Genomic DNA, 23665 nt, shown 5'->3' with positions numbered 1-23665 from the left:
ACTCATCCTTTTCATTACCAGGCATTCAAGAATAAAAGCTCATGGGATAATAAAATAAGATCATGAAAACATCACTTTTAATGCCTGTACAGAATGGAACTAGCAACATTAGAAGTTATACATATGGATGTATGCATTTCTGATATTTATGAATAACCACATAGCAGACATGAAATCTTACTGCTTTGTGTAATTATAAGTGAATATTTTCTTAATTTCTGTGTTTTTTCCTCCAGTTCAGAGCACTGGTAACCCCAAATATTCACACTAATAAACATTTTCCCAATGGGTTTAATATGTTTGAATGGAAAACAAATTTCAGGCCATTTTAAGGTATTATAAGAAATGCTTTTTGAAAGTTAACACTGAGATGCTGAATTATAAAATACTAAAACATTTTCTCACTTAAAATTATGCTACCTTGAAATAATTCAAACTTCTCCCAAATTTCAAAACTGCTACACGGACTATTTCTCTATTTAGTTCCCTGCGCTCATTCAATATGCCAAATGGAACCAGCTATTCACCTGCTTGATGTCTTATTGGTTCTCCATTGCTTGCAGAATAACATGCAAATGGCCTTGCAAGAAAATATCCAGCATGCTCAGGCTCTGCGTCATCTCCCTCCCAATCACTCTTCTAACCTCATCTCCCACCACTTCCTGGAACCCCATCCAGATTCCAGGCACACCACACCAGCCCCTGGTCTTCTCCTAGGCTTCACTCCAGAGGCTTCTACATGGAGCACTGCACTCTCTTTGTCTAAAGGCTGCTCTTAAATCATTCATTTGATTGTACCATATGCCAGACACTGTGAACAAAATATGTTCTTGTCTTTAAAAAAGCTAACTCTCACCAAGAAAGGAGGACAGACATAAAGAAATGCTTCTAGTTTGACTAAGGCACTGTCTTTGAGAAAAGCTCTTAGAGAAATGGACACCCAAGTGGAGATTTGATGGATAAAAAGGGATTTACCCTGAGGATAGGAAGGGGAAAAAAAAATCAGACATGCACACAACAGCTTCTTGGGTTTCTAAATGGGAACAGGGACGTGACAGGCAAGGAGAGGTTTGAGAGGCTACTCAGATCAGGAATCCCTATTTCCTAGCAGCCTTGGGTTCATGTTTCCTATCAAGATTTAATGCAAGGAGAAAGGGGAATGGCTTTTCTTGTCCTTTAGGAGGCTTTCTAGATTTACTATGGGCATAACCTCCTCTGAAAAACGTTTCCTAACTACCTTCTTCCTTCCTTAGATGCTTATTGTGATGATAATCTAAACTCTTATCTTCTCCCAATAGCCTGAGAGCCCCGTTGAAGGGGGGAAGGCTGCTCTTCCTCACCTCTGTCCCAATGCCTAGTGCAAGGCCAATCCTCTACAGTTTCAGACACACTTGGACACCTGAGTGCCTTTAAGGAGGGCAGATCGACTAGGAGGACTGACTCATGGTGTGTCTCAGAAGTTCCATCCAAGCAGACAGTACATGTCCCTTCTCGACTGAACTCTGGAAGTCAGAGGATGTTGAATTTAGGAGTAGATTTTCAAGGTCTGAACCAAGGCTGTCATGACTTCCTAATATTAGTTACTTAAACTATAAATAACAGTTGATTGTACTCTGCTCATGTATTTGATTATAGTTGTGTTCCAGAATTTAAGACCCCACCTTCCCTCCTTCTTTTCTTCCTCCCTAATTTCCTTCTATTCAAATACTCTTCATTCCTGCCTTGGCTGGATTTATGGCCATGTTCTCTGCCTGCCTTCTGGGATGGACTATGTGGTGGTGGGCAGTCTAGGCTGGGTCTTTGTGTTGCTCAAAGCTCATCTTCTAGTGGGTGCTGGAGTGAAGCCAAGTGAGGGTGAAATTACTTCTGGAAGCCTGTCTTCAGGGTCTTCTTTCTTCTCCTCGGGAGGAGGAACCTTTCCTCATCCTTCACCCCAGAACCTTGGCTTTGAAAGAAAAAAAATATATATCAAATGTGTCCTATTTTTCTAGAGCAGAGGTGCCAAATCCAGCTGGCTCCACAGTTTCTGGCAGCCTTTTTTTTTTTTTTTTAAACAGGACTTGCTGATTTACACTAAATTTTAATGTGTTTTAAAATCCTTGGAGTCTAGTCTTTTAAAGGGTTATGGGGGAAGATACAGCTTCTCTCCCTGAACCCCACTGGACATTGATTTAGGGCTCTGAGCAGCGCTCTGCGTTTACTTCTCAGTGTCTGGTAGTCTTGGTGTTGGACTCTCCCCAGCACATTGGTCTGTTTGTCCTTGTGCAAGGAAAGAGGCTCCAGCTTCCTTTGTAACTTCCCGGTTCCTCTACCCACAGCCTCTCTGCATCTGGCTCGTCCATCCCTGCCACTCAGTTTCAAAGCAGTCTGCACAGGATTGAATTTCCTATCTCCCAGTGAAAATGGCCACTTGGTTTCCTGTTACAGAGGCACTTCTGGGTGCAGATGCAGAGAGCATGTCCAGAGGTGAGAGCTTTCAGGAAGCAAAGATTAGGCACCGCTCAGCACCTAAAGACCTCTCACAAAACTAACCCCAAACACAACAGTTCCCAGCCTTTGCCCTTCTTCCAGAGAAATCAGTACGCCAAGCGCTCGGGTGTTCGGGGCCCTCCTCCGAAGTCCAGTGACCTGATCGTTCACCTGGCTCTTAGCTTCCCTCTCCTCATCTGTAAAATGGACCACCAACCCCTGACATCAACTTCCCGAGGATGTGAGGAGAAAGACATGGGATTCCATTTTGCAAAATGGTCATCAACATCATTCAGTGTTAAAGGCACACTGTGATTAATAACGAAGTCAGGCAGGTTGCCTCTTTTCCTGGGACGTGGGAGAGACTGGCTGGTGGAACCTCAAGATGTCCTTGGCTTTCCAAGCTCCTCCAGGCCCTGTGATCTCGGACCCAGGACCAGCCAAGCGGTGGCTCTCCAGGCATCATGCGTGTTGGGGTGGGGTGGGGTGGGTTCCACGTTGATCTTGCCCAGGGAGGGTGACCAGGTGCAGCCGAAATCTGCGGAAACCAAGAGCGATCTGATGGCGGGGAGGTGGCCTTGGCCCCGCAGCTCCGCGGGGACCTCCCAGGCCGCGGGGAAGGGCACACGGTGGGCACCCGGCCCCAGGACGACTGCTGGACCGCACACCCCGCCGAGGCCCCGCCCCCTGCAACAAGACCACGCCCTCATGAGTGAGGCCCCGCCCCTGCAACCCTACCACGCCCCCAGACGGAGGCCCCGCCCGAGGGCCTAACCCCCGCCTCCCGGCGTCCCGGGTTGGCTGAGACCAAGGGCCCCCGCGTGGCTATTGGTCAAGCTCCGCGTCACTGGAGCAGCTCTCGGCTCCTGCTCCCGCGGGGCCGGTCAGGGAAGCAGTGGCGGCGGGGGCGGGAGGGATCGACGCCGCCAGGGGCCGCCCCGCCCTAGGAGGCGCCCGAGGCTCCTGTCAAGTGACCAGTATCCCTTCCAGGAGAACACCATCTCTCCAGCGAGCTCCAGCCTTGTAGCACCGGCGCCAAACCGCCGTCACCTCCTTCCTGTGGCGGGTGATCCGTCTCCTTCCTCACCCACCCGGAGGGAAAAAAAAAACAAAACATAGTCCGTCCCTCACGTCCTTCCGGAATGAAGGCTTGCTTCCCACACCTCTGCCTGAATGGCCGTCTTTCAAATGCCGAGCCCTGTTAGAGTCCACCAAGAGGAGAAATCATCCCTGGATAAAGGAACTTCCCGGGAGACCGCTGGGGGGAGGGGCGGGCGAGGCGCGAGGCCGGCGGAGGGACACGGGCGCGGGGGCGCAGCGCGCATGCGCGCCGCCAAGAACGAGTTCCGGTCCGGCCGCGGCCTGTCTCCTAAAAATAGCCCCGGTGTGGGGATCCGTGCGCGGCTGTCCCGGCGAGCCCGGGCTGAGGAGGGAGGCGGCGGCGGCTCCGGGCGGGCGGCGGGCGGCGGGCGGGCGGCGCGCGGCCCGGGCTGCGGCGTGTGCGTGTGTGTCCGGGAGCCCGCCAGCGGCGCCGGAGACACGGTGAGCTCAGGCCGCGGACGGCGGGGCGCTCCCCACCGGGGTGGCAGTGGTGCCGGAGGGGGGCGGTGGCCCGGTGAGGTGGCGGCGCCCGGCTGAGGTGGGGGGTGCAGGGGACGGGGCGGAGCGGGGGGGAGGAGAGGACAGCAGCTCCGGGAACCCCACGACCAGGCGGAGTCGGGACGGGGTGCAGGGGGGAGGTCGGGGTGGACGCCAGGGGGGAGGCGGCGGCGGGGGGCGGCGGGCCCGGGGGGGGGCTCGGGGGGCTCGGCCGCGCGGGGCGGGGGTCGAGGAGGGGCGGGGCGGCCGGAGTTCCCGGGGTGCGCGCGGGGGGGGGGCTGCTCCGGAGCCCGGCCAGGGGTCTCCCCGGACGGACTGACCGCCCCCCTCCACCCTCTCCTCCCCTGCCTCCCCCGAGTGGAGGGGCGAGCGAGGGGCGCTCCGGCCGTGGTGGCTGGACTTGAACAAGTTCCCCACTTGTGTGGTCGCGGGGTGGGACGTTTTGGGGGAGAGGACACCTGCGGGGTGCGGGACGCCGGCCGGTGCCAGGCCTGGATCTGGGGCTGCCAGGATGGATTCCCCCTGATGGTTTCAGGGCACTTGAACAGTGAGGATTTAAAAAAATATATATTTTCTTTCTTTCTTTCTTTTTTAATAGGTGTCAGTGCAGACACATTTGGGAAAAGGTGAGCGTTTTTCCGTGTGAGGTTTATTCATTGGTGGAATGTTATTAAAAACCTGGTGGAAGTGGTAACTGTAGAGTTTCCTTGGTCAGACCCGATCTGAAGAGAGATTTCCTAAGTGTGTGGCATTCCTGGAGGTGGGGGTGTGTGTGTATGTGTGTGTGTGTGGGGGGGGGTAATTCATGTGCAGATTGAATCCAACTTGGTGGTGGTTAATGTGCATTTCGAGTTTACGCCGAGGATGGGATGCCAATAACCGTGTGCTGTTGAGAAAGCCCTGCTGGGACGTGTTGAGGATAATACACTTATTTTAAACTAATATTGCCTAAAGAGGTCTTCGCGTTTGTAGCGTAGATGGTTTCCTTCCCCCCTCCCCCCCTGCGTTCCAGTCTCTGTCTATTACTATAAGATGAGGCGCTCTAAACCATCATTAGATGTACATTGGAGAAGAGGACTTTCCCTTTAAGAATCCAGCTGTGTTGTTTTGGCAACTCCTAAGTATTGTAGTTGTCAGGTAAAAAAAAAAACTATGTTACCTTGGCAGGACTTGAACAGGCTGTGGAAAAAAAGTAAACAATATGGGTTTTTAAAAAGAATATATTAAAATGACATTTAATGATGTGGATTTAGGAAGTGAGGGTAAAAATAACTGTATTGTGTTTCTAGGGCTTTTGTACTTAGTTGTTTTTGGGGAGCTTTGTCGTTTATTTTCCTGTAAAAGGCAACTGTTCGTTTCAGGGGAAGAGTTAGTGTTTTCACCAAAGCAGGTATCGATTTAAATTAGAGTTGATATTAAATGCAATGTTTATATAAATGGGGTACTGCTAGGCACGTGCCTGTTGTATTAGACAGTGAGGTTAGCTTTCATCGTATATGGTGATGCAATCACCGACACGGGAGTCACTTTTAATTTTCAGTGAGTGTTGTTGCAAAAGCCGAGATAGTGAAATTATAATAATGAAAATACCCAGAAGAGCTAAAGCTACTAGTTTGATTGTTGTAGACTCTACATTAATAATTCTCTTGGAAGAATGCTTCTCAAAGATACTTATTTACTAAAGCAGTCAGTTCTTGTGAATAATAATGACCTCTCTAAACAGTTATTTGCTTACTAATTTCATTTAACTTACACTATGAATTTTAGCCATTTTCACATTATAACAAAGGTGTTAAAATTACAATTAATTGCACTTAACTAGTCCTATCAGAAGTTTTGTTTTAATTATGAGGCGGGTGTTTGTTATATTTAAGTTGTTGTACAGAGAAAGGGGTTTCAGTGAATCTTGGCAGTTTATGAGTACAATGCATTTTGATCCATGCCACCCTTTTCTGTTTTCTCTATCTCTCCTGTATAGAGATTTTATGTTTTCTTTTTTTTTTATTGTAATTAGTAAAAGGGTTACATGATATTTGCCAGATAGAAGGTGCATTAATTCACATACATTGATACCCTTTCACATGTCTTGGTACCCATTTCCCTCCCCCCTCCCACACCCCCCCAAGATTTTATGTTTTCATAATGCTATGTGTGACAAAAGATTTTTTTGTAAGTGTAATTAGATATAATCTTTTTAAGATGTTATTTCAAGTGTTGATGCTGTATTTTTTCAGAACGAGTTCTTACAGTTTTGTATTTTCCATTTAGAATGCAATACAAGTTAATATTTTTGCAAATATTCAAGTAATAGCTGTGTCATCCTTTAATTGTCAGACTACCAAAGAGAGAAACATTGAATTGTTTCTGAGGTTGGTTAGTAATTATGGAAATGTTCATTAGCAAATGATTTTTTTTAAAGTTTGAGGTAGTGTAATTAAATCTTAGATTTGTGTTCTGGCTTAGGAGCAGGAAGCCATAAGCAAATTTATTATTGGAAAGGCAGCATGCTAGTCAGTTTTGAAAGCTCTCTTCTTCCTTCTCTTTGCTGCTTTTGTTCTAGCAAGAGGAATTTAATTTAACATAGCAGTAATGATCATGGATTTTGGGGGAGAATTTTAAATATTCTGTTTTGTAGTCAGATATTCTCTCAGTGTTTGTTTTCAAAGATAGACAAGGTATATCTGAATGTTGCAGTCTAGTGTTTTGGCCTTTTTTTGTGAATGGGCAATGAGAATAATATCTTGTAAGTTGAAAATTTACCTTATCCAGATGAAACATAAAGTATGCAGACATCAGTAAATTTAGAAGAGAGTGCTTTCTTAATGTTTAAATAGTTAAAAAAAAATGTAAATAAGGAAATCTGTCAGTTAGGAAGTCTGCTTGATTTTGCAGACTTGACTGAGATAGAAGCCCCACTCTACCATCAAAGTTACAAAATACCTGCTGTAAAATGTGGAGGAATTGCAAGGTATACCCTGTGGCAGTGTTAGAATTTAAATGAGCTAGTGAGTGTTGAAGTTTCTAGCTCACAGCCTGAGGCTTAGTGTACAAAATTCATATTGACAATCTCTTTCCACCTCTGTATGCTTTTCATCTCCTGCTTTCTGTGAAGATGATATATCCCAGTAGGGATTTGTTTGTGACCAAAAGGATTCTGTCAGGAAGTCCTTTTTAAATTCATTGTCAGATTGTACACAAAATGTTTAGTTAAGGGGCTGGGAGTTTGGCCTAGTGGAAGAGTGCTTGCCTAGCATGCACGAAGACCTGGGTTCAATTCCTCGGTACTCCACATACATAGCAAAAAGCCAGAAGTGGTGCTGGGGCTCAAGGGGTAGAGGGCTAGCCTTGAGAAAGTTCAAGGACAGTGCTCAAGCCCTGAGCCCAAGCCCAGGACTGGCAAAAAAAAAAAATGTTGATTGTTTTACAGTACAGAGTATTATAATTGACACCTTTTTCTCCAGCTAGTCCTTGTTCCTCTGTCAAGAGATTAGCTTGCAAACAGCAAGCCAAAACCATTGGTTGTTCAGTCTTCAGGGTAATGATAATGAGTGATTTCTCAGGAAACCTTGAAACGCATAGAAGTGGCTCAGATCAACTGAAATAACCGGAGACCCAAACCAGACTTTAAACATTACGAAGACACTTCTTAGATAATAAGTCTTAAGCATTTTAGGATGTGTTAGCATGTTTTCATCAACATTATAATGGAAGGAATTCCGAGTGCTGGTGGTATTTCCTGAAATTCTGTTTTACCTTCTTAATTACTGTTTGACCATTATGTAAGGGCTCCATCTCCACTTTGAAATGTCTATCCTTGTTGTTCCTTACTAGCCAAAATCCTACTCCCATTTACTTCCCTCAGCGTATCCAGCTGATTTTATATGTTACCTTAGAAAGTTTCCAGTTTAATACAGCTTAGTCCACTGCCTGAGCACACTGCTAATTCAGCTGTATTGCTAATAGCGAGGAACTTTTGCGGCCAACATAAGGACCCTAACAGTCCTTTGTGATAGTGAAATTTTACACATTTGGAGCAGCTGATTTACAGATGGTCTCCAGAATATATTCCATTTGCAAATTGAATACTACTTTAGCAAAACGTTTATTTTGACATTGAAAACCTTTTAGTTAATGCTGTTAAACCTAACATGATGGCATGGATTATGAAGGGGAGACTTTTTTTTTTTAACTTATATTTGCAAGAATAGTAGAACAAACTCCCATATGCCTGAAGCTAGATTTTATATTTTTATATTGGCATTATCACTCCATATAAAAGCTTTTTATGTTTGCAAAGTGGACACAAAGTTGGGAAAAATTCTTTACGGTTTGAAACTCCTTTGATTGTATCTTCTGGAGTGTCGGAAAGGTTCATGATTAGTTAAAATTACACAAATCACCCAAGGCAAAACATCTTAGATGCATGTACAAGAATGGCTTGAAATGTTGTATTAATTAATGAACTGTATACATTGCTAATGAGGAGACTATATTAAACAGTACTGAATATCACTGAGCATACCATATATTGTATTTTAATGTCTAATATCTAGGCCTCTCTTTGCCTTCTCTTTTTCTTCCTTACTTCTTTCTTTTCCTGTTTTTGTTTTTTAAATTATTGAACCAATAATTTTTAAATTATTTGATAGTAAGTTTATACCTAAATGCTTCATCTGGTATGGTCTTAAGACCAGTGATGTGTTCTTATATAATCCCAGTGTAGTAGGGTTAAGAAATTTAATATTGATACTATTAGATGCAGTTTATAATGAAATTTCTCCAATTGAACCAGTAATATTCTTTAATCGAATTAAAGAAGTCCCAATTCTGTTATTATATACCTTGCATTTTACTTGTTATAGCTGTTGTGTTTTTTAAATCTGAAACCGTTTTTCAGCCTGTTTTTGGTCTTTCCTGACAGTAATAGAGTATGGATCCTTTGTCTCCTAGTTTGGCAGTTTGGACTGATCTTTTTACGTCTTTGCAATTGCATTCAAGCTGTGCTTTTGGGGCAGAAATCCCATGTTAGTCATGACATGCCCTCCGACATAGAACCCCCAGACCATGCTGGTAATGTTACCTGGAACTCTCAGTTCAAGTTTTGCCTGATGGTTCTCTCCACTATAAATAGTGTCACTGTGTCCACTTTGTTATGGTTGAATGTCTTGGAGACAATATAGATACCTGTCTGCCTCTAAATGTTCACCAAATAGTTTTAGTATTTATTGATGATGCTTGCTTGCTTCTGTCAGTTAATACGTAATACCATGGTTGCCCCTGATGCTTTCCCTTCATTTCTGTATATTATTTAGTTGGTATTTTGTTGTGAAGAAATTTTCTTTCTGATTTGTTTATTTGATATCAATATGAATTTATAGACCATTTCTTATTAAATAGGTCATTTTCTGTTATCTATGTCTTCATTTTGCTGTTTCAAATTAACCCAGATTTGGTCCATGGGAATTCCTTCAACTTAATTCATTGGTTGTTTTGATATGTTCTCATCATTTTTGGAGTACTTCCTTGCTTTCTGGAAAAAATTAGATATCCCAGGCTGATCAGATTCTTCCTGCTACTGTTCTAGAAACAGCCATTACTCGAAGGTCTTTTTTTTTTTTTTTTTTTTTTTAAATTGGTTAAGAGTATAAAGTAACCAAGACCTGGTTAGTAGATAATTGGTATTTTGTTGATACTGAAGTTGCATTGTTTTAGGACCATTTTCATGTCTCAAGCTAAGAAATGTTGAGTTTATGCTGATTCCCTAGATAGTAGTTTATAATTTCTCTTTACACATTCAGAATTCCTAAGAAGATGTTTTTCAAAGTGTTAATCTTAATTAACCAGTTCTACCTGATTCTTCTATTCTGCAGTGGTTGTGTATTCCAAAATTCATTTTAGCTTTTTGGGAGTCCAATTCTATTTTATAATTCTTTGCCTACTCAGAAAGTTTGTCCCAGTGTGCCTTAAAGTGGTTGATAGCCATATGTTGTTTTTGACATATTATTACAACATTGACTGTTATCTTTATTACTTTATTAGAAAAATTAAATATTCTTCTGTTTGTTAAAGCATTTCAGTTAATTTTGTGGAGACCTTTCTTTTAAGTGAGTTGATCATTCCTGATTGAAATAACTTTGCTATCTTAGAAGACATGAAAACCTTCACACTTTTGCAACTATAAAATTTAATCTAATTCCTGAAATTACCATATCTAAGTAAAGAGCATCAAAATGCCTCATTGTGGCTGTTTTCCTGTTTTATTCTTTTTTTTTTAACCAGACAGAAAAAAGAAGGGAGAGTATACTGCCAGCCTGCACAAGGTGGAGGCATGGAAGGGATGCAAGGGGAGGGAAGGGGTAAGAGTGCAAAACAAGAGGCTGGTGTTTTTTTCTTTAGAAAGTAATCACCTTTCTGAATATCATTCTAATTATAAAGTAAATCTAGATCCACTTTTAAAAGCTCTGTGTTACAAGCTCTATAGCTAATTACATGATTTTGTGTGTGTGTGCATGTGTGCGTGCGCGCTAGGGTCAGAAATCAATCAAGTAGTAAGCATGTACTTTGCCACTTGGACCATGCCTCCAGCCATTTTTTGGCCATAATTTTTGTTGTTTGTTTGTTTAAATAGAGGACTTCAGATTGTGATCTTCCTACCTTAACCTCTTAAGTAGGGGCCATTACAGCCTTGTACAACCATGCCCATCACCAGTAACATTACATTTTTTAAAAAGTAAAATTAGATGGCACAATGTATAGCAAGAGAGGTATTTTATCTTGATCAGGAAGCATTCATTGGGTTCAAATTCCTTGTAACTATTGTGTTATTTTGCTGTTTTCCCTTTAGTCTTCACAACCTTATTTATTTGGTACACTGAGATGGATGCTGTGGCATACCTGTGAGTAAAGCTTAGCTTTCCTCACTGAGACTGGGAGTATTAGCTATATGCGTGTTTGTAACAAATTTTGATTTGGTTGCTTGATTTTAATGTGTGCTTCATGTATACAGTACAGAATGCACTGTACAAGGAGCAGTTAACCCAGTGTCAGGGAGGCCAGGAATATCTTGCTCAGTGCTCAATGAAGCCTGGAGAGTGGATTGGACGTAAGCTTTGTGAAGAGGAAATGCAAAAGTTGGCAGGCACCAAAGGGCAGAGAAAGATGAGGCTGAAAAGGGACTAGATCATGAAGAGCTCTTAAACTATGTGAAAGGAGTTGTCATAAACTTGAGAGTAAATTTTTTGAAAAGATAATGCTGGTTGGCCTGGGGTTATAGCTGGATTCTATCCTCAAAACTGCTCCCCCCCCAAAAAAAAAGAAAAAAGAAAAGACAATCCAGTTGCATTGTGGAGAATTACTTGTAAGTTAAAATGGTTAAGAAGATGTTAAGGTATTTGAAAATCGTAAGGTAGCTTGGACAATGGTAATGATAGGGTGACTGGAGGAAGAGATGGATTCGAGTTGTGTAGTAGGTAGAATTACAGGATTCCAGTGATGGGCTATATGTTGAAGGTGAAAGAAATGATTAGGAGGCAATGAGTAAGTTGATGGCTTCAGCTATTGGGGAAGTGAGGAAGCATGACAGAGCAGATTGGAGAGATCAGTGAGGAGTCTGTGACAATACTTTGCAAAGATGTCATTGGTGAGTGGAAAATACCACTTTACTAGTAGATGGGCAACAGATCCTGGCAGTGACCTGGCCTAGGAATGGCCTAGGCATGGGTGTTTGAAGATAAATGAAGGTGAAGGTTTCAAGTGGTCAGGGAAGTGAGAGGGTTTATCTGTGAGAAAATTGCACAGACAAGTTTGCCGTGACAAGCAGCCTCAAGGTATTCTGTATTTGGTCTTGGAAAATAAAAATGAAAATCTTAAATGTTACATTCTCAGTAATACTGTCTTAACAAAGAAAGCCCAGATAAAAACATTTTTCCTAAACTAATCAGGAGCTATTTAATTGCCTGCATGTTATAGTGACTGAACTGCCTGAAATATTAAAAATATTCTTAACAGTGCCTAAAATTGTGAAAATAGTAGATATGCAAAAATGATAGTAAATAGTGTAATGATTACTTTATACGACAAATACAATAGACCTTTTGATTCACCTTATGCATTCATTCATTTTTAAGTGATCACCAAACAGTAGTGTTTTGAACAACTCTGCAGTGCCACTTTATGTCTCTACTAACAATTCAGCTGTAATGCTTATCTGCTCTCCTCAGTAATTGAATATTAGCATTGGACCAAAATGATGGGATCCTATGTCATTGACTCATTCTGAATTGCCATAGGAATTGTCATTAGTAAGTTTTATATAAGCCAGACCAATACTGTACTTGTTCCTTGTAAAAATATTCTTAATAAAAGAATATTAAAATTTTGCTATTAGTGTTAGACATGGAAAAAGTTGCAAAATAGTATAGAATGCTTATGACTACTCTTCATCTAGCTTCCTCTAAAGTTGGACATCTTCCATAACTGTAATGTAATTGTCAAAACCCGGAAAGTAATATTGGTGTAATACTGGTTTAAAAGCCCATTGGATCTGGATGCTGGTGGCACGCTTATAAACCTAGCTATTCAGTAGACTCAAATCTGAAAATTGCCATTTGAAGCCCTTGCAGGAAAACCCAGGAGGTTCCTATGTCCAATAAGCTATTTAAAAAACAAAGCAAAACAATCCAGAAGTAGAGCCATAACTCAAGTAGTAGAGCAGTAACCTTGAGCAAAACATTGGCTCAAGGACAGTGCCTAGGCCTGGAACCTAGATCCTTAGACCTCAGGCCTCCTGAGTATCTAAGATTATAGTCCTGGACACCTGGCTTGGAAGGTATCTTATATCAGGGGGTTTATGCTGTCCATATCTTGTTACTGGTAATGTGAATCTGATCACTTAGTTAAGGTGGTGTTTGCTGGTTTCTTCTCTATAAAGTCAGTTTTAGCTTTTATAGTTGCCACATATCTTTGGGAGATGTTTTGACCTATTCTAATTTCTAATTTAAAAACCAAGATCTGATGCTAGGAGTGGTCGTTGCTACAGTGGCATTGTTTTTTTTCCCTTAGGTCTGCTAAGCAGATGGAGCTAAGAAACACTTGCTTGTATACTGACCACATATATACACATACCAATGTTCAGCTTTGTAACACAGGATATGTGCTCCTAAAAATTGCAGTGCTAGCCAGGTGCTGGTGGTTCACACCTGTTATTCTAGCTTCTGGGAGGCAGAGATCAGGAGAATCACGTTTCAAGACTAACCCAGGCAAAAGTGTTCTTGATGCCTCGCATCTACAGAGAAAGCTGAGCCTGATGGTGTGTGCTTGTCATCAAGCTTCAGTGGGAAGTGTAAACAGAATCAGAGATCAGGCTGGCATGGAGAAAAAGTTAAACTTTGTGTCAGAAATAACTAGAGGTGTGGCTTAAGTGGTGAAGTGTCTACCTCACAATCTAAGAAGCCCCAAAGTTCAAACCCCCAAAGTCCCTATGCTGTAAAAACTCCTGCTGTGAAAACCACATGGTTCAGAGAATCAGCCATGTTACTGAAACAATATTTTAAAGTTTGTAAAGGTTAAAAGGAAAAAAAGAGAACTTAATAAACCTTATTAAATCAGTAGCATGATTTCAAACATGTTAAACTGATGCACCTTACTATGAAAAAGCTACGACATTTATTTATATATTTATATAGTTATCCTCCAAGTGTTAAGGCTTGTGAGTCATTGTGAAGTAATAGGAGAAAAGATCAGAAATTAGATGAACCAGTTGTGGATAAGGCTTATGCCTCATAATGTCTGTGCTTTTGTAGCTCAGGAGTCAGTCCCCTCTGTGATAATGTCTGTAGTAATAATTTTGTATTTTTCCTACTTTTTTTTTTTTTTTTTTTTTTTTTTGCCAGTCCTGGGCTTAAGCTCAGGGCCTGAGCACTGTCCTTGGATTTTTCTCAAGGAGCTCTACCACTTGAGCCTTAGCACCACTTCTAGCTTTTTCTAAGTATGTGGTACCAAGGAATTGAACCTGGGTCTTCGTGCATGCTAGGCAAGCACTTTACCACTAGGCCAAACTCCCAGCCCCTTTTTCCCACTTTTTTGTCTGAATTCAGTCAGCAATTTTAAGTGCTTATTTTTGTCCATTTATATTTTTTAGTTTTTAGAATTCCAATTCAAAGTGATTTTAATATTTAATAATACTTGTGTGCATATGTCTTATTCTATTTGAAATAATGGCTTATCACTTTGTCCTAATATCTTCCTGCCCATGTCCTTTGGTGTCAGTAGGATTCTGCTATGCTACACTTGTTCATTGTGATAGGGGTCTCAACCTTTTGCCTAGACTGATTCAAACTGATCCTCAGTGTCCACCTCTGAAGCAGCTGGGATTATAGGTGTATGCCATCATACTATAAAATAAAGTAGGTAAAACAGTGTGTGTAGACACACAAAATATACTACAGTGGACTTTTATAGTAGCGAAGTAGTCACAACTGTGCAGAGGCATATTGTAAATATAACGGGTAGTAGGGTAATGTGTAATTCTTCGGGCAATAGCTATAAATTTCCCCTGATGCTCTTCCTGAAGAAGGAATATCAGTATTCAAGCAAAGGGCATATTATAAGGATAACCTGAAGCCACCTCCTTTTCTTTTAAGGTTTAAATCAGGACTGCAGAAGTGTTATATGACTTCTGAAAGAACACATAATTCTTCTCATTTTTCCACTAGTTTAGGTATTCTTGTTTGTTTGTTTGTTTTTTCAGTAGATAGATTAGTACTTTGGATTTACTCTTAAACACCATTTTTACTCTGTGAGCTTCAAGAGTTTCACTCCTAAAAGACCTTCTGAGGCTTCTTCTGATTCTAAACATTAAGAAAAATTTCCATAAATTTTAGAATATTTGCATGTACATAATGAGAAACTTTGAGAATGGGGTCTCATACATACCTTACACATAGCTGGAAGGTAATTTTACCCAGTATTTTGCATGTGCCTGTCACATGACAGTAACATATCATGTCAGGTCACGGTGCTCAAACATTTCTGATTTTGGATCTTTGAAGTATGGGTCTCAGGAGATGGTAAAAAAAAAAAAAAAAAAGAGTAGTTCCAAGAAGGCAGCGAACAGCTAGTTGGAAGAGATGCATAGGGCATGGTATATGGGGAGGAGTGCAAAGTTTTCTTTTTTCCCTGGAGCCCTCCAGCTGTTGTCCTGTTGAATTTTTAGAGAGGCTTGATTATGTAAGTACAGTTGATTATATCTTTGGCCATTAGTGATCCACTCAATCTCTAGCTTCTCTCCCACCTCAGAGGAAACCTGAATTGGAATGTGTTAGATTTTTGTGGTTCTTATAATCAATCATGCCTTGATCTTCCTGGTGACTGATGTGTACATATCCAGAAGTTCTTAACCATAGGATCCTCTAATCACTAGCCTCATCTCATTAGCATAGAAAAGATGCCATAATTTCTTCAGAGAAGAAATTATGTCTATTCATATACATATATATTTTTTCTTAGTTCATATGTTTATGCAGGTGGTTGTGATATTTCTTACATAACTTGGTCATGTAGAAACTTAAAAATATACTTGGGATATTGAGATTATCAGTATTTCTAATATTTTGTTTATAGTAGCTGTCTTTTATTTGGTATGGTACCTGCCATCTATAAGTATTGATATGTAATATGGATCTGAAGATGCTAGAGTATATTGGTCCCCTGAGATTGAGATATGCTTTGACCTTCTTGAGCTTTGCTTAAGTAGGTATTCTTTTCTTGTTTACTTTATTCAAGGAACCTATTCACTCAGTTATAGTTATGCATAGCAGTTAGAATAATGTCTGGATTCTAATCTGTGCCTCACCATTTTACTAGTTGTATAACTTTGAGAAATTGTTACTTTATGACTTCAGTTTCCTCATGAGAGTAATAATGGGGTAGTAAGGAAGTTCTGGCCATACATCAGATAATATATGTAAAGCAATTAGTGGGTGGCTTTATTCTACCTACATAAGACTGAACTATTTCTGCCCTATTTGCAGTTGTTGCTAAATTAGTGTCTCCCCGAACACCTTTTCTATAATTTTGGATCTTTTTCTCTGTATTTTCTTTCCTGCTTGATTTATGTATTTTTTCTTAAGGGCTTTTTGTTAACATACCATGTGTATTGTATATTCCTTACAAATTTTATGTTACTGTTCTCTGGCTCCATAGGTCACTAATAAAGATAGAAACTTGTGCTTAACACTTAGGAAAGAGCCTGATATTTATTAGATTCTCAGTAAATGGATTTTTAAAAAATATATTGCGTTGAATTGTATGCCAGATAGTGGCTGGCTATTCCTGATATAAAAATGAACAAAGTGCAAGGCACAGGTGGCTTATGTCTGTAATCCTAGCTACTCAGGAGGCTGTGATCTAAGGATTGAGATTCACAGCCAACCCAGGCAAGAAAATCTGTATCTCCAATTAATCCCAAAAGCTGAAAGTGAAGCTGTGGCTCAAGTGGTAGAGAATCAACCTTGAGCAAAAAGCCCAGGGATAATAGGCTGGCACTGAGTTCAAGTCCCAGCAGTGGCACAAAAGCAATAAAAATGAACAAGGTACAAGACTGCAACTGTGGATCAAGTGTAGAGTACCTACCTACAAGTATGAAGCTCTAAGATTAGGCCTTAGTACCACAAAAAAGAACAAAATTTTCTTCTTTTAATTAAAAAAAAAGATACACAGCATTGAGAGGAGGTTCAGACCTGCAAAACTTGTGATTTTTGAAAAAATGATTATGCTAAAACTCTCAGGGATGGAGTCATAGGAAAATGTCCTTGAACTAAGGAACAAAGGGAGGTCATTTTCAGGCACAGGTAAAAATTTAAATGAAGTTACAGCTTATGGTCCAGTTAGCAGTGATGTAGATAAAAAGTTAGAGGGATAGAGGGTAGTGGTTACAGAGGTGTAAGCTATCCTTTTTTTTTTATGGTAAGAAAACTTGGCAGAGCTTTATTGAGTAAAGAAGCAAGCAGGCAAGCAGATGACAAAAAGCAGACACTAGCAGAAAAGAGGAGACACATTCTTAACAGTATGGGTGCTCTCCAAGAGAGAGAGATACCTGTCTTACTCTTGAGTAGCAGAAAGTTTGTAGGTTTAGTTACATGAAATTTTATGGCAGCTGGCTGTAGTTGTATGACAACTGGCTAGGCTGACACTAGATTACTTTAGCCCTCCTCCTGCGTGGATTTTTTGCTCCCTGTTTTGGAGATGGAGTCTAGTGTACTTTTCTGCTTTGGCTGGTTTTAAACTATGATCCTTCAGATCTCAGCTTCCTGAGCAGCTAGGATTGCAGGCGTGTGATTCACTGGCTCATAATTAGAGTAAAAGCTGCATTTGGACTTTTTTTTTTTTTTTTTTTTTTGCCAGTCTTGGGCTTGGGCTCAGGGCCTGAGCACTGTCCTTGGACTTTCTCAAGACTAGAGCTCTACCACTTGAGCCTCAGCACCACTTCCGGCTTTTTTCTATGTATGTGGTACCGAGGAATCGAACCCGGGTATTCGTGCATGCTAGGCAAGCACTCTACCACTAGGCCAAACTTCCCGGCCCCTGGACTTTTTTTTTTTTTAAGAAGTATCCTTTTACTCTTGCAAAAACAAAAAGTACTTGTTTGTATGTATTTTAATGCTTTTAATACTGCGTTAATATAAAAAGAAAATTGGCAGTTTATGTTCCCCCTAAAGACTTTTCCTGATAGAAATAAAATTATAGTGTCATAGCAGTTAACCCTGGTGAACCAAGTTCTTAATTTTCTTTGGAGAACGTATACCTATTTTCATTTGATAAAGCAGATTTACTTGGAGATTGGTTGAGTTGCTCAATCATGCTGTCATGTATTATTATAGCTGTTAGCAGTGGAATATTGATCCTGCTTGGGGTGAGGAGAAGTAGATATCATTTACTGCCTTTTCCTTTCTAACCAAGTTCCCTGCTCAGTCTAAGCAAGAAATGTAAAGTGATTGGATTGTTAATGTATACACCAGATTCTTGGGGTTGTTAATCAATGCAGCTTTTTTGAGCCTGAATTGTTGATGGTGAATAATTTTCTGTTTATTTTGGTCATTCTGCATTCATTTTAACTTATTATTCTCTTAAAGATAGTGGAAAGTATATGTTTTGGCATACAGACATATTTTGATAAAAATTTTTGACCTGGTAACAGTTTTCTGAATGAGATAATAAACATTTTCAACTGGTTGAAAATTCTTATTATAATAAGCATTTTATCTATACTGTACAGACAGTATAGATAAATACAAGCATATATCATGTAGAAGATAGAAAAATAGGGCCCAGTTTTTTTTTAATCTTGTAGTACGCGTATTACCGAACATTTAAGTAATACTTCACAAAAAAGTGTCTTAGAGACATTTAATTTTATCAGCTAAGTAAAACAAATGACTTTACCAGCTTAATTTTCTGTCTCAACAAGTTTTTATGATGCTGTCTGCCAAGAATGATGTTGAGTGCAAGAGTTTTATAATAGAATGTATTTTTAATTCTCCTTTAGAGTCAAAAACAATAATCCATCACATTTTTTTTTCCTTCTTAAGGAATTGTATTTTGTGAAAAAGGAACAAAGAGCCTGCTTCTTCAGGGATCGTCGCTCAGAGCACTTTTGCTGATACTTTATTTCTAGTAAGACATTTCCCTTTTTCCATGTTATGGAGTAAAGAAACACAGTGGAAGATGTTATCTCAAAATCAAACTGTTTTTGTCATCATGGATCATAGAAATCAGAATTTTATCTTGGAGTTCACTGCAGATCAATTAGGGAAATTTGTAAAGTCCATTTGAAATGTATAGTACTATATGGTGGCCACTCTTACCTTTGTCTGACACTGCTGAGATAACACTAAACTTTTAAGTTAGGGGAATCCTGGGTGCTGCCTCCTCCACTGGCCCTCCCAATGTAGCACGTCTTATTCATGGTGGGCTTTCTGTGGCTGTTGGTTGTACTTGCAAAATAATAGTGACTCACTTGGGAGCTATTCAAGTATTTCTTCGAAGGAAGATGTTCTAAAGAGATCTATAGTAGACCATAGCATGTCAGATTCAGAATTTCCCTGTAAGTCTGTCCTAGTTTAGGAGTTGAAATTTGGAGTTTGCCACAGTTATTGGGCAACATTGTTTCTTAGGATTTGCTTTTTTACTCATGCCTTAGACTGCTTTGGCCTATTATATTTAGACTTGCAATCTCTTTTTCCCAGTGGGGTTTGATCTCAAGGTTGTGCTTGTGCTTCTTCCTTGCTCAGCTGGCTCTCTACCACTTAAACTGCCTCTGCAGCCCAGTTTTTTTTACTGGAGATGGATTTTGGAGCTGGAGCTTCATGGAGCACTTTTAGCTGAGCTCATGTTTTTTTAGCTGAACTTGATTTAGGAAGAGTATAATTTTTTTTATTAAGGAATTTATTAACATTGATTTTTACATCACATTTCAAATGACATGTTTAACAAACAAGTGTTCAAGAAGGGAATCTCTATATACAATCACTGGCACTTAGTTTTTAGAACATAATCAAAATTAGGCTAAGGGTTTGTATATCATAGATACATATTAATTTATGAAATAAAACATTATGTCTATAGAGTCATAGGTTTTTATGTCTATGTAGTTATGTTTATATTTCCAATACCATGTCCATAGCATTGGGTATGCCAATATTGAGTCCTTGCTCTTGTACTGTTTGGATCTAATAGCCACATATTAAGGATACCATGTGCCTTTTGTTCCTTTGGTAGGAAGAGTATAATTTTATGTCTTCAAAATTCAGTACAATTTTTCAACAGTCTTCTGTATGGGAAATTTCACACATTCCGTTCCTTGTACAATTGGTAGAATGTTGGCATCATGTGTAAATGTTTTTATAAGTGTACTGAGTCAGGAAACAAAAGCATGCATCTTTGATGTAGCTGCAATTAGCAAGATGTGTTAATACATTGAAAAAAATTGGCTCATTGTTTGACATGTGTTTTTCTTGAACACATTTCTAATTGTCATTCATGTTTAGCCCTTACTTTTGTTTTGGTTTATAGAGGATACAAAAAGTGTTGAGAAATTGTAGAATAGAGGGGGAAAAAAAAGCTATTGGCATAAAGTCATATAGCGAGCATTTCACGTCCTTTTTTTTTGTTGTTGTTTGTTAGTCATGGGGCTTGAACTCCAGGCCTGGGCACTGTCCCCAAGCTCTTCAGCACTAGGCTAGCCCGTTACTACATTGAGCCACAGCTTCACTTCTGGCTTTCTGGTAGTTCATTAGAGGTAAGAGTCTCACGGGACTTTTGCATTAGAACTGGCTTTGAACCTCGATCCTCAGATCTCAGCCTCCTGAGTAGCTAGGATTACAGGCATGAGCCACTGGCACCAGGCAGCATTTTACATCATAACCATGATAATTGACTACTGTAAGTGAGCATTTCCTATGTCGCAGTTAAATTTTAAAAGAAAAGTGATTAGGGATTGTTGTAATGTGTAATGATAAAATTTTTCCTGCTTAAGTAGCAGATAAACTTTTTGTTAGGATTTTTGCACAGAATATCTGATTTTGGTTATGAGTGTGATTAGATATGTTATTAGGTGCTCTTAAATTTAGAATTGTGTCTTCCTGGTGAATTGCCTTTCTATTCATTTTCGTCCTCATTTTTAAGATGTAGTCTTATAATCATGATTGGATTTGGTTTTTACATGTTTGGATGAAATATCTTCACCTCCTTGTTTGATTTCTATTTATATCTCTTGCCTTTGGATTATTTATTAATCTATATTTTTCTCCTTTTATTGTGACTACCCATATTTTTATGGTTCTTCCAGTAGTTGTCCCAGTGATTAGCAAATGCATTCTTTAACTCCATAGCTACCCTTTCCAGTTATCTACTCTTTCTCTGTACATTGTAATAAATCTTTCAAAATAGTGTTTTGGTATTTTGTTAATATTCTTTCATTAGTTATTTATTCACCCTGTTGATTGTCCTGATACGTTCTTTCCACTTGAAGAGGTTGGTCCATTGTTTCCTGATGACAGCTCTGCTTCACTTTGCCTTAAAGTGTCTGTTTTAGCTTTATTGTTTCTCAGATAAAGAATTCTAGTTTGGCATTCTTTCCCTACCTCTAGCACTTAGACAATATCATTCCTCTGGCTTATGGCTTCATTATGTGAAAAACTCAGCCATGTGTGAATCTTACTGTTGTGTCTTTAGGTCAAATGCCCTACTCTGACCATCTTTCTGTGGGGGATCAGCATCCTTCTTTGATGAGCCTAAGTGTATTTATTATATTTATTTTACTTGAGGTTTTATAAATTCCTTACTTGAAATCTGTCTGTTTTGAAAAATTTTAACTTACGTCTTCAAATATTTCTCTGACATATTTTTTCCTTCCCCTTCTGGAGCTCCATTCATATATATTTTTGGATCTTTTCTCCATATCCCATGTTTTTATCCCATGTCTCATATCTTTCTGTATTTCAATCTGTTTCCTTCTTTTCTGTGTTTTGGGGTGATTGATTTGTTGTTGTTTTTTTCCCCTGTGGTGCCTAGTCTGTTATTAAACTAGTCCATAAATTAATTTTCTTTCAGATTCATACTTTTTCTATTTTTATTTTTGTTTATAAAGATCGTTTTTTAACTTCTTGAACAGTGTTAACTTATTTCAGTACTCAGTGTATTTGTTGTAGATATGTTTTTAATGCCATTTTTAATTCTTAGGATTTTTGCTTATATCTTGCTGGTTATTTTTTTCTAGGTATTTTATATGAAAATAGGTAAAAGATAATTTCAATTCTGGTTGTTACCTTTGCAACTGATATGTAGCTGTACTAATAACCCTTACTAGTCCAAATTACCTCTAATTTGATCTGGGTTGAGATGGTTTGTACCTCTTCTTTCCTTCCATCCATGTGTGTTAGTCTTTATTTCTGGTTTATCTCTGTGCCTAGGATATAGTACTTTGGGCCAGTACTCTTGGGCAGACCCTGTAACTAATTTTTGTTCCCCTACTTGGAGATCTCTCAGAAACTCAGTCTACTTTCTCAGTTCCTCTCTCTATAGTTTTGTAATCCATTAGCAAAAAATGGAAGGTAGCTCGTACAATGTGTATATCTTACAAGCATTAATAGATCTTAGATACTTGAAATTTGTGGATATTTGTCTTAAATTCTATAGTACAGGTTTTTATAATGTCAGGGTATGATGTGTTAGAGAACACGATTTGGAGTAGGTCAAACCTGTTAAGGAAGCAAATGGTCTACATCACAGTGACTTCTTTGTTCGGGTCCCATCTTTTAGTTCCTCTGATGTTTCTTACTGACTTATGTCCTGGATCGTCAGGGCATGCTATTCTCTCTGCTTGGCATGTAGATCTTCATACTCAAGTTTTGTATATGAGTCAGAAGTGAACTTTGTTACTTTTGAATTGTACAAACTCCTTTATACAATTATTTGATGCCTTCTTTATAGACTCTGAACTCTGTGAATAAGAATCATGTCCCTCACATACTATTTTTCCTTATTCAGTGTTTGGGAGTAAATTTATTGTAAGTAGGTAATCAGTTAATGGGTTTTAAATTGTCAATAAGTCATCACTTACATGAATGAAAAAATACAGTAAATGAGGGAAGACAAGTAAGAAAGGATGCACTGATGATCATTTGGTAGTGATAAAACATGGGGAGCCTGTTGAGATTTTATCAGATTTTCACAGTATGATTTACATATTACACATGAAAACATTTCAATAATATTGCCTGTAGACCTATCACTTTTTAAAGTGTTTCTCATTTCTTCGTAAGTAGTTATTTTTATTACGGAGGTTTTAGTCATCCTTTTTTTTTCTTAAAGCAATACAAGCATCATTCAGAGCACTATACTCTGTATTGTTGTCATTCTGTTTTAAGGATAAGCTGGATAAAACATCCTTGAAGGACTGAAAATGTAACATTTACATGTTCGCCTATTCTCATATGCTTATGTTCTCATATTCTTTTTCTTCCATCTCTCTCTTCTGAAAGGTGTTAGAGAGTTTATTCTACCAAGAGCAGCTTGATTCATCAGGGAGATGATACTTGAACTGAGTGATGACTGATAAGGAGATGTTTATTAAATTACCAAAGAAATTGTCTTTCATATAAAGGCGTATATTTGAAAGTTCTGCCAGAGTCTATAGCCTGACAAAGAGTAATTTGGCTGGAGGCTTTGGGGCTTTTCCAGTTTGTAAAGGTAGCTGGGGACTATGCACATTAGTTACCATGGCAAGAAGACCATCAGAAACTTTTAAGGATATGCTGTGATGTTTAAGAAAAGTTCTGGAGCCAGACTTCCAGAACCCTTGTCCCAGGGCCTACCCCTTATTCTTTGTTTGCACATTTCTTAACTTTTCTGTATCTTAATATTCCTATTCATGAAGTGGAGATAATTAGATCTAGCTTGATAGATTTTAGTTAAGATTAAATGAGTTAAGATTTTTATATACTTTAAAAAATTCCTCTCACATAGAAAAATCTTAGTAATGTTGCTAGTGTTTCAGTTACTATGTTATTGAGAAAAACCTCAACATTGCAATTGAATTTCT

The 23665-nt window shown here is 39.4% G+C and overlaps 1 protein-coding gene across 7 annotated transcripts in view; it reads left to right on the top strand.

The window, feature by feature from the left end:
- Positions 1-3383: 3383 nt before the first annotated feature.
- Positions 3384-23665, top strand: part of Mef2a (myocyte enhancer factor 2A) — a 64068-nt gene continuing 43786 nt past the window's right edge. For 3 of the 7 annotated variants that reach the window (XM_090321475.1, XM_090321471.1, XM_090321474.1), the window contains exons 1-3: positions 3914-4011; positions 4667-4694; positions 18654-18738. The gene's annotated coding sequence lies outside the window, so the exon portion shown is untranslated. Of the gene's footprint in view, positions 3536-3912; positions 4012-4666; positions 4695-18653; positions 18739-23665 lie in introns of those variants that run through there. The other 4 variants (XM_090321472.1, XM_090321477.1, XM_090321476.1 and 1 more) reach the window with 4 other exon arrangements.

This window comes from Megascapheus bottae, chromosome 30 (genome assembly GCF_031878675.1).
Source record: "Megascapheus bottae isolate mThoBot1 chromosome 30, mThoBot2.hap1, whole genome shotgun sequence".
In the NCBI taxonomy this organism is placed as follows: domain Eukaryota; kingdom Metazoa; phylum Chordata; class Mammalia; order Rodentia; family Geomyidae; genus Megascapheus; species Megascapheus bottae.
This window is presented reverse-complemented; position numbering and strand designations above follow the sequence as displayed.